Genomic DNA, 16913 nt, shown 5'->3' with positions numbered 1-16913 from the left:
GTTGCTATTTGAGGCTCCATTTTCATTTCAATTGTATATGCAAAATGTGAACCACTGTCTTAGGTTTATTTATTTATTTATTTATTATTCCACATTTTGGCACTTCAAAGTGTACATCAAAGTGGATTATATTTAGGAACAGCTCTGAACCTAACATTTGTAGGAAACACATGAACATTCCAATTTTGATGGTATTAAATTTTAGAATATGGCGCTTCAACCAATTTGCCACCCCCTGAAGGCAGTCATTCAGTCTCATTACTGTGTCAATTTGATCCCTAACAATATTGATATAAAGCTGAATGCCATCCGCAAAGAAGTAACAGGCCCCATTGTAGCTCTGAATCACTTCAATTAGGAGCCACATATACAGACTAAACATTCAATATTCTTACAGGTGAGAAGCATGGGGCCAGAACAATCATCAATAGGGATGTGAATCATTTTTGAATGATTAAAATTATCGTCAGATAATTTTAGAATCGTTCTAAATCGTTTAGAGTGCACGATACAATACAAATGCCCCCGATTTTATCGTCAGGGGCATTTGTATTGTATCGTTAAATAGGGGCACGGGAATTATTTGGGGGAGGGCGGGAAAACCGGCACACCAAAACAACCCTTAACCCACCCCGACCCTTTAAAACCAATTCCTTACCCTCCCCCACCCTCCCGTACCCCCCCAAAATGTTAAGTTACCTGGTGGTCCAGGGGGGGGGGGGGGGGTCCCGGCGTGATCTCCCGCTCTCGGGCCATCGGCGCCATTTTGGCTACCACTGATAAAAAATGGCGCCGATGGCCCGATAAAAAAAAAACCCACCCCGACCCTTTACAAATTACCCCTTTGCTTCTCCCACCCTCCTGACCCCCCCAAAAACCTTTTACATGTACCTGGTGGTCTAGCGGGGGGTCCGGGAGCCATCCCTTCAATCATACCCTCGGTGCCGGTGCCGGTGCTGGAGGTTTCAAAATGGTGCCGATCGCCTGCCAGTATGGCGCCGATCGCCTTTGCCCTCACTATGTCACAGGGAGCGACCGTCGCTCCCTGTGACATAGTGAGGGCAAAGGCGATCGGCGCCATTTTGAAACCTCCAGCACCGGCACCGGCACCGAGGGTATGATTGAAGGGATGGCTCCCGGACCCCCCGCTAGACCACCAGGTCATGTAAAAGGTTTTTTGGGGGGGGGACGAGAGGGTGGGAGAAGCAAAGGGGTAATTTGTAAAGAGTCGGGGTGGGGTTTTTTTTATCGGGCCATCGGCGCCATTTTTATCAGTGGTAGCCAAAATGGCACCGATGGCCCGAGAGTGGGAGATCGTGCCGGGACACCCCCCCCCCCCCACACACACACACACACTGGACCACCAGATAATTTAATATTTGGGGGGGGGGGGGGTTCGGGAGGGTGGGAGAGCTAAGGGGTCATTTGTAAAGGGTCGGGGTGGGGTTTTTTAATCTGCTCAGGCCTCACTAAAAAATTAACAATGTGAATTGGAATCGGAACCGATTCCAATTCACATCTCTAACGATCTGATTTTTTTCTCCCACCTTCCGAACCTGATCGTTAAAACGATCGGGCACACGATTCACATCTCTAATCATCAATACACTTTACTGAATAAGTCCGATTGATAATGGAGAGCTCAAACCATTGTGATTCTATAGTCCCATAATGCCGATAGATCTCAGTTTAGAGAAAAAGGTTATGATTCAGTGTGTCAAAGGCTGCAGACAAGTCCAGCAACACAAGAAAAGTATCCAAGTCGCTGCCTGCATGCCTCCAGATATCATCTGTTAATGTTAATTACACTGATTCCTTCCCATCCCCCTTCAAACTCCAGACTGGCAGGGATGAAGAACCTGGGTACCTTCCAAGAATGCATTCACTTGATGGTATACCAAAATTTCAACCAATTTCCCTCAAAAAGGTATATTGGACGCAGGATTATAATATGTATCCTTCCTTGGGTTTAAACCCTGTTTTTTTTTTAAAACTGAGCTAACTATTGCTTTCTTTAAAATCTGGGGAACAATTCCTCAGACTAAAAATGGCATTAACAATCTGAAGTAGCCATTTATTTATTTAAGATCATTTATTCTCTGCTTATAAAGGACCTGCCTTATTAAGCAGATTACAACAGAAATGGAGAAATATAAAATAAATTTTAAAAGCATACTCAAAACATAGGCACATACATAATATATCCCAATTATCTAAGCCATCATTGAAACAGCAATGATTTTAGTTCTTACAAAACTGCGTCAAATCTCCCATATCACATAAAGAATCAGGGAGACTATTTCACAAGAATACAAAAGGCACGTTTTCTAGGTTCGACTAAACATGCATCCATTAGGGCTGGAAGCTTTAATAACCCCTTCCCTTTGGACCACAGTACTCATGCAAAATTATAAGGGATAAGTAAACTGGTTAAGGCTGTTCAGCTTGAAGAAGAGATGGCTGAGGGGGGATATGATAGAGGACTTTAAAATCATGAGATGTCTAGAACAGGTAAATGTGAATCAGTTATTTACTCTTTCAGTTAATAGAAGGACTAGAGGGCACTCCATGAAGTTAGCATGTAGTGTTATGGTTGTGGACCCTTGGGCCGGTTGAGACAGGGGATGGAGCGCTGTGGAGGACCACAGCAAGTGTCCCAACCAGGAGGCGGCTCGGAGGACTCGGAGAAGGCTTTGGCACTGGAATAAGGCGGAGTCCTATGCGACCAAGGACTCGGCAGCCGGAGAAAGGACGGACGACGTTGGGCCCTGGTGACTGAAGAGTCTTCACCCTGGAGACCGGTACTCCCCCGGGAGGAGCCCGTAGGAGTCCAGCCACTGGGACTTTTGGAGATTCACCCTGGAAGCCGGAGCCCCCCCAGGAGGAGCCCGTAGGGGCCCGGCCGCTGGGACTTAGGCAATCTTCTGGGCCGGCGAACACCAGGAACCAGAGGAGCAACGATGGCCAAAGACGGAGTCCAGGATCGAAGCCGAGTCGGAAGCCGGGAGTCAGAGGAGGAACCAAGCCAGGGGTGAGACAGGAGACGGTATCGTTGACGGAGCCGGGTCAGAACCAGAGGTCAGAGGAAGAAAAGCCAGGGACAGAAGCTGAAAACGAAGTCGTGGGCGAAGCCGGGTCGGAACCAGAGGTCAGAAGCAGATACCAGAACCAAAGGACAAGACGGAGGATAAGTCAGGAGTCAAGCCGGGTCGAAGACGAAGAGCAATCCAAGGAACGCAGCAACTAGCAGTCAGGAGACCTGAGGAACCTCGTTGCAAGGCGAAGAAGGAACCAGGAAGCAGGTCTTAAGTAGTCTGGAGCTTCTGATGTCATCCAGGGACGGCCCAGAGGTTTCCCGCACTGGCCCCTTTAAATCCCCAGCCCCTGCGCGAACGTGCGCCTAGGGGGCGGGGCCAGCCGCGGCAAAACGCCGGCGTCTCCCTCGAGGAGGGAGAGCCACGGCAGAGGCCTGAACAGGCCTAGACGGATCCCCCATGACCCGAGCCAGCCTCGAGGTAGGTAGGGGGCCCGGGGCACGGCCCAGGGCCGTAACATGTAGCACATTTAAACTAATCAGAAAAAATTCTTTTTCACTCAATACACAATTAAACTCTGGAATTTGTTGCCAGGGGATGTGGTTAGTGCAGTTAGTGTAGCTTGGTTTAAAAAAGGTTTGAACAAGTTATTGGAGAAGTCCATTACCTGCTATTAATTAAGTTGACTTAGAAAATAGCCACTGCTATTACTAGCAATGGTAACATGGAATAGACTTAGTTTTTGGGTACTTGCCAGGTTCTTGTAGCCTGGATTGGCCACTGTTGGAAACAGGATGATGGGCTTGATGGACCCTTGGTCTGTCCCAGTATGGCAATTTCTTATGTTCTTAAATAGTGTTGAATTTGACAGTCTGTGGGCTGCTCCCACGAACAACTACACTCACCTTCACGGCCAGACCACCCTCAATGGCTCCCGATGTGGCCTGATGCCACCGGCTCTCAACACGGTGGGATGCTGCTCTCTGACATGGCAAGGTACCACCAGCTCACCATGCAGCAAAACACCACTGACCCCGACCTGCCATGCTCCTCCTTAGGCATGTGCATGTCTGACGACACCATGTTTAAAGGGCCCGCATCAGGAAAATTCCCATGGCACCTCCTGATGACCTCAGGAAGGCTCTCTCTGGCTTTTCCTCACTGCCTCAGCAACAGGTCCACCTACTGCATAGTAGTGCAAATTGCATCCCAGTGTTCCTGACTTCATTCCAGCCTGTCTCATCTCTTCATTCCAGTCTGTGCAATTCTTCATTACCTGCTTGTTCCAACTCTTGCCTGCCTGCCTCAGCCTATCCATCCCTCTACCTCTCCTTGGATAGATACCTGGTTTGAGCTCTGCCTGGACTTTGGATACGCCTGACCACTGCCTGCCTTTGAACCCTGCTTGGACTTCAGATATGCCTGATCACTTCCTGCCTCTGACCCATGCCCAGACCTCAACCCATCTATTTGCTGCCAGCCTATGACCTTTGCCTGGTCTAAGACCTCGTTTCTAGTCATCTGCAGAGATACTTGCTTAAGTCCTGCTGGCTCTGGCACCCAAAAGCTCTACCCAAGGGGAACATGGGCTGGTATAGGTGAATGTCCTGTTCTGACTCTGCTTTGACTAGGTCTGCCTGCTGACAGTGAGATCCTGCAAGGCTCCTCTCTGCAGGCAAAGCCAATCTCACTTCAGCCCAGCGGTCACAGACACAACAACTAGACAGGTGATAAGGCCTCTATACTGGATTTAACTAAATCTGACAGGCGTTAATTTATGAGCAGCCCAAAAAACTGTATAGAAGAGCAGAAAATACTGCTTTTCTGAACACCCTCCGACTTAATATCCTAGCGATATTAAGTCGGAAGAAGCAAAAATGTAAAAAAAATTTTTTTTTTTTTTATATGCCGGCTAGTCTGTTTAGGAGAATGGATGCTCAATTTTACTGGTGTCCATTTTCCTAACTGATCGCTGTCAGCGGGTTTGGAAAACTGACACTCATAAAATTGAGTGTCGGTTTCTTGAACCTGCTGACACAGCTTCCTCTCCTGGGCCAAGGAGGTGCTAAGGGCACCTAGCATCTCTTTTTACTGTGACCCCTCATTTAAATATAGGATCACGCACCCAGGAGAGGTGGCTGGGCACATATTGGGAGAGCGGGCGCTCAACACGGAACGCCCATTCTTCCCCGATCCTTTCTGAATTGGCCTGTAAGATATTATTTCTGATTTCCTCCAGGTTCAATATGGTCCTCACCCAGAACTGTAAATGTTCTCTTGATCACACAACATGTAGGTCAATTTTTCCATCTGGGCTACATCTGCCACCTTGTTCTTCCAGCAATCTACTGTCATGATCTTTTCCACATATGTGTGATTGTTAATCAAGCTGCATGCAAAAAAATGGCCTGTCGGTTTCCAGCATCCCCTCATAGTGGTCCTATCTGACCACAGTCTGAGGAGATACAGGGAGGGATCTATCCTCAATTGCTGCCCACACGTTACAGAAACTGGTGACCTCCTCCCAGAAAGATTGTACTCATCTGCATTCCCACCAAATATGCATGTAAGTCCCCTCCCTCCCAAAACCCTGCCAGTACTCCTTCCCTACGAACTGAATTTGGCAAAAAAAATATGGGTGTGTGGCACAAACAATGAAATAACGTATACAGCAATTCCCACCCCCTGCAACAAATTGAAATAAGTATCCTCCCAATCAGTATTTAAATCCATGTTCCATTGATTTATCAATTTAGAGGATATCTCCAGCTCTTTTCGTATGCTGATATATAATACCACAAATGATGGGGCTCTTCTCTTACAAAACATTACACTTTCTATCCTCTCACATTCCTCCAAATTCAGATCAAAAGCCGGGATCTTCAGTTGGTTATGATGCAACTGAAAATACAAATACCTAGTAGAAGCCAGCGACTGAAATTACTGTACCAGGTCAGAGAAAGATTTAATGTTGCCATCTTCCAGCATTTGCCCAGCCATCTCAATCCTACCCTTTCCCACCTCTCCATATGACCAAAGAAGTAATATATGTTCTAGAAGCTGCCAGAGATACAATGTGAAGATTCACTGTTCTCCACAGGCTCAGAGTATGAGTGATTACTGTTTGATCCCCAAGGATCTGGTGAGGTATATTAGAAGCAAAAAGGCATTTGAAATAAAGATGCTAAACTGAGTCTCTTTCTATTAAATACCATGGATGTAGGGGATCAGTACCTATCCAAGTATGCAAGCAAATAAGATGACATGCCCAGTAATGCCACTGAAAGTCCTTGAGCCCTAATGTTCCCACATCTCTGTGTTTCACCAATTCCCTATATTTTAAATCTTGGAGGTCTACTACCCTACAGAAAGCTTGTTACCCCACTTCTCAATTGGCTAAAGGCATCTACTGGTATATCACAAGTAAGTGCATGAAAAAATATATTAATCGAGGCAAGATATCCATTTTTATGAGATTAACCTTGCCTTTTTTAAATAATGGAACATAATCCTCTTTATATAACTTTGAGAGATCCTTGGAGATCCATATACCAAGGTATCTGAATCCATTTTGTGCTCTTTGAAACCCATCCACTCCCCTAACACCCCCCCCCCCCCCACCATCTCCCACCAACATCAATTTAGATTTAGAGTAATTAACCATATTACCCGATAAGGATCCATAGTGATCTAGAAGTTCCCTTAGAGCCTCTAATGAGCGAGTAATATTAGTTATATAAAAGAAACGCATCATCTGCATATGAAGCTATTTTATGATTATACCCTTCCAACTGAAAACTATATATATGGTTAGATTTACGAATTGCTTTAGCTAGTTCAATCACCAGGTCAAAGAGCAGCAGGGACAGCGGGCACCCTTGCCTCATCCCCCTCTCTATACAGAAGAGATCAGAGATCATTCCACCTGAAATAACTTTTCTGTAGGCCTTGTATATATAATGCCCTTATCCAAGCTATAAAATCCACAGGAAAGTTAAACTGTTTTAGTGCAGCTAACAGAAAAAGGCCATGAGACCTGATTGAATGCTTTATCTGCATATTCAAGATGTTACTTAGACATCTCGTACTGTTAATTGATACTCTCTCTTCAATAAAACCAGTTTGATTGGGTTGAATGAGGTCTGGGAGAAAATCCTCCAGTCAAACCTGCAGTACTTTAGCCAGCAGCTTCACATCTGCATTTATAAGAGAGATCGGCCTATACGAAGGATCCAAGTGGTCCTTTTAGTTTCTATAAAAGTTTTTATTTAAATTTTTTTTTTACCTAGATTGAAACCAATTCTCAAGTAGTTAAACAATACAGCTAAATGTGGGACTACAAAATCTGAAAAAGTCTTACAGAACTCAATCCAGAGGATTTATGCGCGTAGAGGGGTTTACGCGTGCCGGGCCTATTTTATAAAGGCCCGGCGACGCACGAAAAGCCCTGGGACACATCTAAGTCCTGGGGCTTTACTAAAAGGGCAGTCTGGGGGTGGGGTGGGATGGTCCGGGGCAGGGCTGGGGTCAGAGACCTCCGACACAGCAGCCATTTGCTGCTATGCCGGGGATTGTGCACTGGCAGTCGGCTGGCCCGCGCAACTTACCTCAGTCCCAGGGCTGAAGTAAGTTTTAAAACAGAAGTAAAAAAAAGAAAAAGGTAGGGGGAAAAGGGCGGGGGAGGTAGGGGAAGGGAAGGGAAGGTGTGGTGGGGGGGTAGGGAAGTTCCCTCCGAGGCCTGTAGGGAACGGGGGAAGTGAGCGCGGCTCGGCACATGCAAGGTTCACAATTGTGCACCCCATTGCGCGCCGACCCCCGATTTTAATGGCTCTTTGCCCTTACCATGTGACAGGGGCTATCGGTGCCATTAGCCGGCCCCTGTCACATGGTAGGAGCAATGGATGGCCCGCACCATTTTTTAAGATGGTGCCGGCCGTCCATTGCTCCTACCATGTGACAGAGGCCAGCCAATGGCACTGATATCCCTTGTCACATGGTAAGGGCAAAGGGCCACCGGCGCCATTTTGTTTACTGGCAGCTGACGACCCGAGAGTGGGAGATTGCTCCTGGGACCCCCGCTGGACCACAGGGAAATTAGGCACATTTTGGGGGGGGTCGGGAGGCTGGGGGATTGTAATTAATTAAATCTTAAGGATTGGGGTGGGGGTGGGTTTCAGTTTGGGACAGCCAAAAAAAATCGGCACGAATCACGGGAAACAAAATTTTCCGGGGCGGGCCGATAACAAAGGCCAAACCAAAAGGTTCGGCCAAATCACATCTCTACATACACGTGCTCTTTGCAGCTTTTTAAAATCCACATTGGTCGCAGGTGGCCCACATACGTGCATATGCGGCCATTTTTGCACAAACAACACTTTTAAAATCAACCTCTAAGAGAATACTGTGAACCTTCCCTTTCTATGCAGCTTTCTCATGGCAGAAGTTAAATGCTAGAGACATAACATCTGCTGCAAGCAAGCTTAAAGTGGAGCATCTGCATGTTTAGGCCTTTTTTGCCGCCATCCCAGACCCATCTCTTCAGTTTGTTGTTGCGGTATCTGCCTACCCCTTTGTGCCTTGCAGATCTAACTTGCTTTACAGCCACTGATCATGCCCTCCTTTAACGCCATCACCAGACCTGAGTTTCTGTCTCAGCTCCCACTTCCGTAAGCCTGCTGTCTCTTGCCACTGTGGCCACCCAACCTGCATTCCCTTGCCATTACCGCTGCGGACATAGGACCTGCCTTTTGCTGCTGCCACTGTCCTTATCTGTATTGCATCACTGCTCTTGTTGAGTGCTTCTAGAGGAACTGTGGTAGGGAGCATCACAGGATAAGTTTATGGGGAGGACTGGAGGCTCGGAGAGCAGAGGGATAGAGCTAGAACAGAGCAAGAGGAAAGGATAGGGGCAGGAGTGAGAGCAAGAGGGGGGAGGGCTGGGATCAGGGAGGAGAATGGAAGAGGAGGTGGAACAGGGAAAAAGAAAAGGGAGGCTGAAGGGAGTGGGAGAGATGGGCAGGGGTGTGAAAGGATAATGGGTACAAGCAGGGAGTAGAAAGAGCAAAGGGGTTGAAGTGGAGGAGAGATGGAGGATGAGGAGGGCTCAAAAGAGAAAAGGGGAAGGGGCAGGGAAAAAGAGGGGGATGGGGCAGTAGAAAAGAGCAAAGGTGAGGAGAGAATCTGAGGGGAGAGGATGGGGCAGGGGAAAAGAGCAATAGAGGATGGAAATGAGGAGAAAAGAGACTGAGGGGAGAGAAGGATGGAGGAGAGCAGTGGACTGCTGAAGTGCGGAGAGATGAAGCCTGGTAGGGGAAAGAGAGAGAGGGGATAATTCTTTTCTCCTGTCCCCAGGTCTCGCCTCACTCTACTCTGCCATAAGCCCCTTCTCCTTGATTCCAGCCCTTTCTTCTCTCCATTTCAGCACCCATCTCTTCTGCCATCAGCCACTTCTCTTTCCTCTTGCCTCCACCTCCTCTTGCTCTCAACCCCTGCCCAACCTCTCCCTTCTCTCCCACCCTTTCTCCCTCCCCTTGCCCACATCTCTTCCTCTTTCTTTGGCCTACTTCCTTCTTCTTCTCCTCCTTCTTTCCCAAGCTCTTACCCATCTCTTACTCTCTTTCTTCTCTCTGCTCCTAACCCTCCCTCTCCATCTTGCCCTTACCCCTACCCATGTCCTACAAGAAAAAGGGCAAAGGCTTGGCAGCTTTAATAGAATATTATATTGGAGTTGCCAAGCCTTTATTGTTTTTCTTGTCTGGGTTGGGTATTAAATTGGGGCTTCAGAACCTTCATCATTTTTCTTGTATAGGGGAAGGTCTCTCTTCTCTCCCCTCAGCCATCTCCTGTTTGTTTTCTACCCCTATTCATTTCTCTTTGTCACTTGGCACTAACTCTCTTCCCCTGCTCCCAACCCTCTCGTATCACCCATTCAGCATTCCACCTCTCTCTTCCCATCCCCCTTTTCACTCTTCAGTCCCTCCCCATAGTTCCACAACCATGATTTTATTCTCTTCAGTCTTTCAATTATTTATTTATTTATTTATGTATTTATTTATTTCCCTCATCCTTGCTCTCAACCCCTGTCCCACTGCCTCATTGTTCTATTAAAAAAAATAATTATAAAAAAAATCAATTATGGTTCATATGGCTTACACAAAGAATGTATTTAAGGAAGAATTACATAAATTATAAACAGAGTGCAGAGTTGGGGGCAATTTGCATGCCCCTCCAAACCATAAAGGAGTTCTACTGCTCTTGTGTTATGATTTGTGGATATGTGTGCCCTTGGCCCAAGGTGCAAGTTGTCATTATGTGTAGGAAGGACCCCCATAGGTCTGCACCATCAGAAGGTAAGGTCAGAGACAGCAGAGAGCTCTGGGTGAGGCAATGGAGAGGTCCCGCTGTACCAGGAGAGAACCCCCGTGTAGAGTAGGGGTGTGCATTCGTTTTGAACGCATTTATTTATTTATTTATGTATTTACTTTTATATACCGGTGTTCGATTTTACATATCACATCGGTTTACATTTAAACAAAATTTGCAGGAACTTATGCGTTACCTTTGTCAAATACATTAAACATTTAAATATGGGGATTGTTAACAAGGGATATAAAAGAACATGGGGAATGGCTAACACTACGGGATGCACGAAAAAACATATGTAAAACGCAACTTATATTTTGTAAAAGAGAAAAAAAAGGTTTGATGTGCAACGCATCGCGACTTCCAACTTATTCAACATAGCTATGTTGAATACGTTGAACCTAAATAAACACTTAAACCCCCCACCCTCCTGACCCCCCCAAGACTTACCAAAACTCCCTGGTGGTCTAGCGGGGAGTCAGGAAACCATCCCTGCATTCCTTTGCGATTTCCTCACGGCGCCGATAGCCTGTGTCATAGGGGCTGCCTGTGCCATTGGTCAGCCCCTGTCACATGGTCACGGCGCCATCTTGTGCTTCTACCACGTGACAGGTAGGTCATGTGGCAGGAAGTCGCTCCGGGACCCCCGCTGGACCGAACCAGAACTTTTGGCAGGTTTGGGGGGGGCCTCCTGACCGTGCTCCTCCGCGCCTCCGCTCCCGGACCCCCGCTGGACCGAACCGGAACTTTTCGCCAGCTTGGGGGGGTCAGGAGGCCTCCCCAAGCTGGCCAAAAGTTTTGGTTCGGTCCAGCGGGGGTCCCGGAGCTACCTCCTGCCACATGACCTACCTGTCACGTGGTAGAAGCACAAGATGGTGCCGTGACCATGTGACAGGGGCTGACCAATGGCACAGGCAGCCCCTATGACACAGGCTATCGGCGCCGTGAGGAAATCGCAAAGGAGTGCATGGATGGCTTCCAGACTCCCCGCTGGACCACCAGGGAGTTTTGGTAAGTCTTGGGGGGGGGATTAAGGAGGGTGGGGGGTTTAAATTTTTATTTAGGGAACCGGGAAACGTATGGACAGATCCACAACTTATGGATTTCTCCATACTTTCATATTGAACGGAATCAACCCTCACCTTCAACATATCAACGTTTCAACAAAAACTTTTTGCCTGCACATCCCTAGTGTAGAGTAGACTGGAGGAAATACCTGAACAGGGACCCCGAGGAGAGGAGTGCCAGACAGACCGCAGAGTGGGGGGCGTGAGGCTTGGTCCATCAGAGGTACTCTGGAGGGCAACCTTGAGGGGAGGAGCTGCACAGCGTAGGATGATGATGTAACACCATAGGCCAACCCAAAGGATGGGGTAGTCTGAACTGAGCCTCTGATGATGACGTTGCTCCGCCCTGAGGAGTGGGGAAATGTTGGCAGTCTCGATAAGATACATAGGCGCGAACCCGTTGAGCGGGGAGGCGAGTAAAGTCCCTAGGAAGCCGGAGGGCATAGCCCCGAGGAGCAGAGAAGCCCTGGCAGTCACTTGTTCAACGTAAGCGTGGTCCCAAGGAATGGGAGGCATGGACAGTCTTGTTCAGGTTGCGGGCGCTACCCCGAGGAGCAAGGAAGTCCCTCTGTAGAACTAATGGACAGCTGAGATGTCTCAGAGATAGTCCTGAGGAACGGGAGACCTTTCAGGTAGAACCCAAGAGACACAGAGCCAGCCTGAGGAGCAGGGTAGGCGAGGAGAGCAAGTCCCCAATGCGGCACTGGCCCCCGAGGAGCGGGTACCAGTCAGGGTCCAAGTCCAAGGCCAGAAGCGAGTCTCAGGAACACGAAGGCGTACGGAACTTGTTGCCAAGTTGGCTAGCTGAGGGCGAAGGTGGAGTTTAAATATGATGGTCTGATGATGTCATCAACTAGAGACGCCCTGAGGTTCCCGCCGAAGAGGCTTCAAAGGAGGGCCCGTGGCACACGTGCGCGCCTAGGAAGGCTCAAAGTCGAGGAGGCTGGCGGCAGTGTCCAGGCCGCCATGAGGAGTCCTGAGGAACGCCACGGTGAATGCTGGCCCAAGCCGTGAGCAGCCCTTGGGAGGGCAGGAGAGCAGTGCAGGAGGTCAGTACACGTGGTCGCAGCCATCTGCAACCGACAGGTATAACACCTTGGTTCTAATATTCTATATCAATTGAGAAGACAATAGGAAAACTACACAATGAAACCCCACTATGCCCCCCCAAAAAAAACCAAAAAGAAAAATATATAGATCAGTACAAAAAAGCAAACTAAAATGTCATGTTCTTATGTTCTTATGTTCTTACTTTCATCAATTATGAAACAGTTATTTCAAATTTAGTAGCATGAAAATTTAGCCTTTGGAAACAAATAAGACTCAAGAACATGATGGCTAGTAATGTGGGTGGCAGATAAATAACTACTAAACAGTAGATGGTCCATTTTTTACAGCCTCATAAAAATCTTTTATTTATTTTTTTTTTATTTTTAAGTGTTTTTATATACCGTTGTTTGGAACTGGCCTTCACAATGGTTTACAAGAGAAACAATAGTACACAGAACAGCTAACAGGTGCACTGAACGAACGTAAATAAGATACACTTTGTGATTAAAATCAATTTGAGAACGAATGTAATAAGATACACTTTGTGAACTTTGTGATCAAAAACAGTGGCCTACAAATTAGAGGCATTGTGGGATTACAAAGTTTGGAAGAAGTAGTAGTGAACTATAGAATATTTAGAGAGATTAAGAACTGTAAATATTTAGCAGGAAATTTTAATATCTTCTGAGCCATTATGTGACTGTTAATATTAATTCTAGGAATGGAGCTTTTCAGTGTGTCAAAAGTATATTTACTTAGAGTGAAATTCAAGTTTGTTGAGTTTCTGTCATTACTGCATCAATGAAATCAAACTTAAAGTGAAGTTCAATGCATGAAATTATATATGTATTTGACAGGCAGTTGAATCATATATCACAAATTTCAGCTTTAATGCTTATTAAAAAAAAAGTTTTGCATAGTATGTGTTAGAATCTAACCATAAGACAAAATACTGCTATTGGGGTAATTCATGGTGATGTTTTCAATTGTCTTCCATATCAATAGATGACCAAAGGTCTTCTAATCAATCTCACAGTCCCCATATGTTTGGAGTAGGGATAGAGGGGAATGAAATACAAATTATTCTCAATATTGTTTCTTAGAGACTAGCAGGGCCGGTGCAAGGGGATTTGGCGCCCTAGGCGAGCCTTCTTCCTTGCGCCCCCCCCCCCCCCCCCGGTCTCGGCCCCGACTCCTACCTCATTCTCAATCACGCCCGCTGACTGGGGTTTTCTGGGTCGCGAGCAGATTGGGCACTGCTTGCGGCCCGCCAAATCTCCACTCCTCTTTGCCACCACTTGCGGCCCCATATGGCTCGCACCCAGTGGCGCACCAAGGGTCTCCAGCGCCCAGGGGCCAATGCATTTGTGTGCCACAGAAAATCAGTGGCATCTCTAGACAGAAGAATTTGTTTTGGGTGGGGGGGGAGCCAAAATGACATTTCTTCATCACACCCACCTCTATAGCATGGATCCTGCTTTAAAATTGGTTATAAAAAAAAGTGTTGTTAAAAAAAGTCCAAAGGGTCCTCTGCATTATTTTAAAAAGCTGGCCAGTTTCACACTTCTAGTAAAACTACTATAAAATTATTTGATAGCCTCATTCAACTAATTCTATATGATTATGAGAATGAAGTCTGGAATATATAGGAAGGGACAGAATGTCAATACAAATCCTGCACCTCCAGTTCTGTATCTCTGTGCATCCACTGAAATTCCCCCAAACAATGGAGCTTGGATGTTTCCCTTACAGCTCATCATACTAAAAGATATTTTCAAATTCTGGTGTCACCTCACAGTAACAGCAGCACAAACACCTTCCACTGCCAGACACATTGTGAACTAACATAAAGCACCGCAAAAGAGACACCCAAAATCTATACTGCAATCCCATCATAACATAACAGTAATAACACCAAGGATTCAAACAATAATAACCCTACCTGTGAAAAAGCAAGGGTAAATATTACACTGGGTCCTGGGATAACAATACACCACCTACTGAGGAAACAAAACAAACCCGATTGCTATAGATCCCTATACAGACACTACATGCTAGCAGAATCTCTCATCGTGGTCACACACACAGAGCAGAGACAGACCCTCACCAAATACAGAATACAAAATAAAGGAGCACAAATTAGACAAAAACTGGAATGGAAACCCCAAGAAGCCAGACTCTGTGTATTAATAATGGAAAAACAGAACCACCATTCCTCATAAAACAAATAAAATCAAGAAACAAAGCATCAGTTATAATAGTAAAACCATACTAATAAAATATTTTAAAACTACTGATAAATAGAATTTCTATTAATTAAAATCATATACATTTTTTACAATTTCCCAAACACCAATAAAATATTTCAAAACAGTACATATATCAAATAACACACAATAATTAAAATTAATAAGGATTTTAAAAAGCCCCTGCTGTCCATACATGGGAGCTCTTGATTTCCAGTCACCCTGATATTGTCGAGGATTAGGAGGTTATCCTCTCTCTCTCACACATACTCACATGTCCATTCTCTCTCACACATACACTGTCACATACATACACATTCATGCTCTTATACCCAACCATAACCTCTCGCTCTCACAGACACTGACACACTCAGGCTCTAAGGCACTCTCTCCCCCTCCACACACACCCCCACACAAACTCTTACTCCCCTGGATTTTCTCATACACACTCATGCTCTCACTCTCACTGGCTCCCTCACATACACACAAACACACACTCCCAGGCAAGCTCCCACTCGTTCTCACACACACACACAGGCAAGCTCCTAGTCATTCTCACACTGAACCCCAGGCAGGCTCCCATTCATTTTCACACCACTCCCTCCCCATCCCCCAGGCATGCACACATTCATTCTCACACACACAGACCCCCAGGCAGGCACCAATTTATTCTCACACACACCCATACACCACAAACAGGCAGGCACCTATTCTCACACATACAAACCCCAGGAAGACACCCATACATTCTCATTCACAGACACACCCTCAGGCAGGCACCCATGCATTCACACACATACACCCCCAGGCAGACTCCCATTCATACACATGCACACACTAAAGGCAGAGACCCCCTCTCTTTCTTTTGCCAGCAACCTCAGAGCCTCTCTCATTCTTCTGCTGCCACTGTCACTGCCGCTGTATGGCTATTGCGGAGGTGCTGATTGCTGCTATTGGCACTGAAGCCCATTCTGCTGCCTCCTCTGTGCAGGCCCCATGGGCTTCCAGTTCCTCTATGCTGATCTCGTACATTGTGAGATCCGCATAGAGAAAGTGCTACTCTTGCACATTCCCAAAGATTACATGTTCCAATCAGTAAAAAGTAATTTATTTCTTTTTACATTTGCTGTCTGATCTTAGTTTTCTAATCGGTTGGTCACAGGCTTTTTTTTTTCCACCTTCCCTTTCTTATTTTTTTGCCAATTCCTTTTATAACATATTTATTTTCTCTCCATCTGTCTGCTTCCCTCAAACACACGGTCAGGTTCTCATTCTCACATGCTTTCTCTCTCTCACATACACAGGCACTCATTCTCACATGCTGTCCCTCATACAATCATTTATACACAGTCTCTCTCTTGCACATGCTGTCTAACTCTCACTCCCACATGCTGTCTTGCTCAAGCACAGGTTCTCACTGTCACATGCTCTCTCTCATACAATCATTCCTACACACAGGCTCTCACTGTCACATGCTGACTCACACACACAGGCTCTCTCTCACTCCCACATGCTGTCCTGCTCAAGCACAGGCTCTCACTGTCACATGCTCTCTCTCATACAATCATTCCTACACACGGGCTCTCACTGTCACATGCTGACTCACACACACACACACAGGCTCTCTCTCACTCCCACATGCTGTCTTGCTCAAGCACAGGCTCTCACTACCACATGCTGTCTCTCACACACACAAAGGCTCTCCCATGCTGTCTCTGCAAACATTCAGGTCTTCACTCCCACACACACACACAGTCTCTCAACTCATCTCATACACGCACACATACACACTGTACAAACCCTCAGTCTCTCTCTCTCACCTCTGGGCCTCCTCTTCACGGGCCACTGCAGAATGGGCTCTGCAGCGGCCCCGGTCTTCTCGAGCCGCGCTGATCCTCTTCTGAACGTGGCAGATGCTCCTCCTCCTTCCGGCACGCGGCTGATGCTCCTCCTCTTTCCTGCCCGCGCGGCTGCGGCAACATTTTTCTTCCGGGGCCGCGCGGGCAGGAAGGAGGAGAAGTTCCTGCATTGGCTGATGCTCCTCCTCCTCCTTCCTGCCCGCGCGGCTCCGGCAACATTTTTCTTCCGGGGCCGCGCGGGCAGGAAGGAGGAGAAGTTCCTGCATTGGCTGATGCTCCTCCTCCTTGCTTCTC

This window comes from Rhinatrema bivittatum, chromosome 1, assembly GCF_901001135.1.
Source record: "Rhinatrema bivittatum chromosome 1, aRhiBiv1.1, whole genome shotgun sequence".
Taxonomy (NCBI): domain Eukaryota; kingdom Metazoa; phylum Chordata; class Amphibia; order Gymnophiona; family Rhinatrematidae; genus Rhinatrema; species Rhinatrema bivittatum.
The sequence above is the reverse complement of the archived record's forward strand: the minus strand, read 5'-3'. Positions refer to the sequence as shown.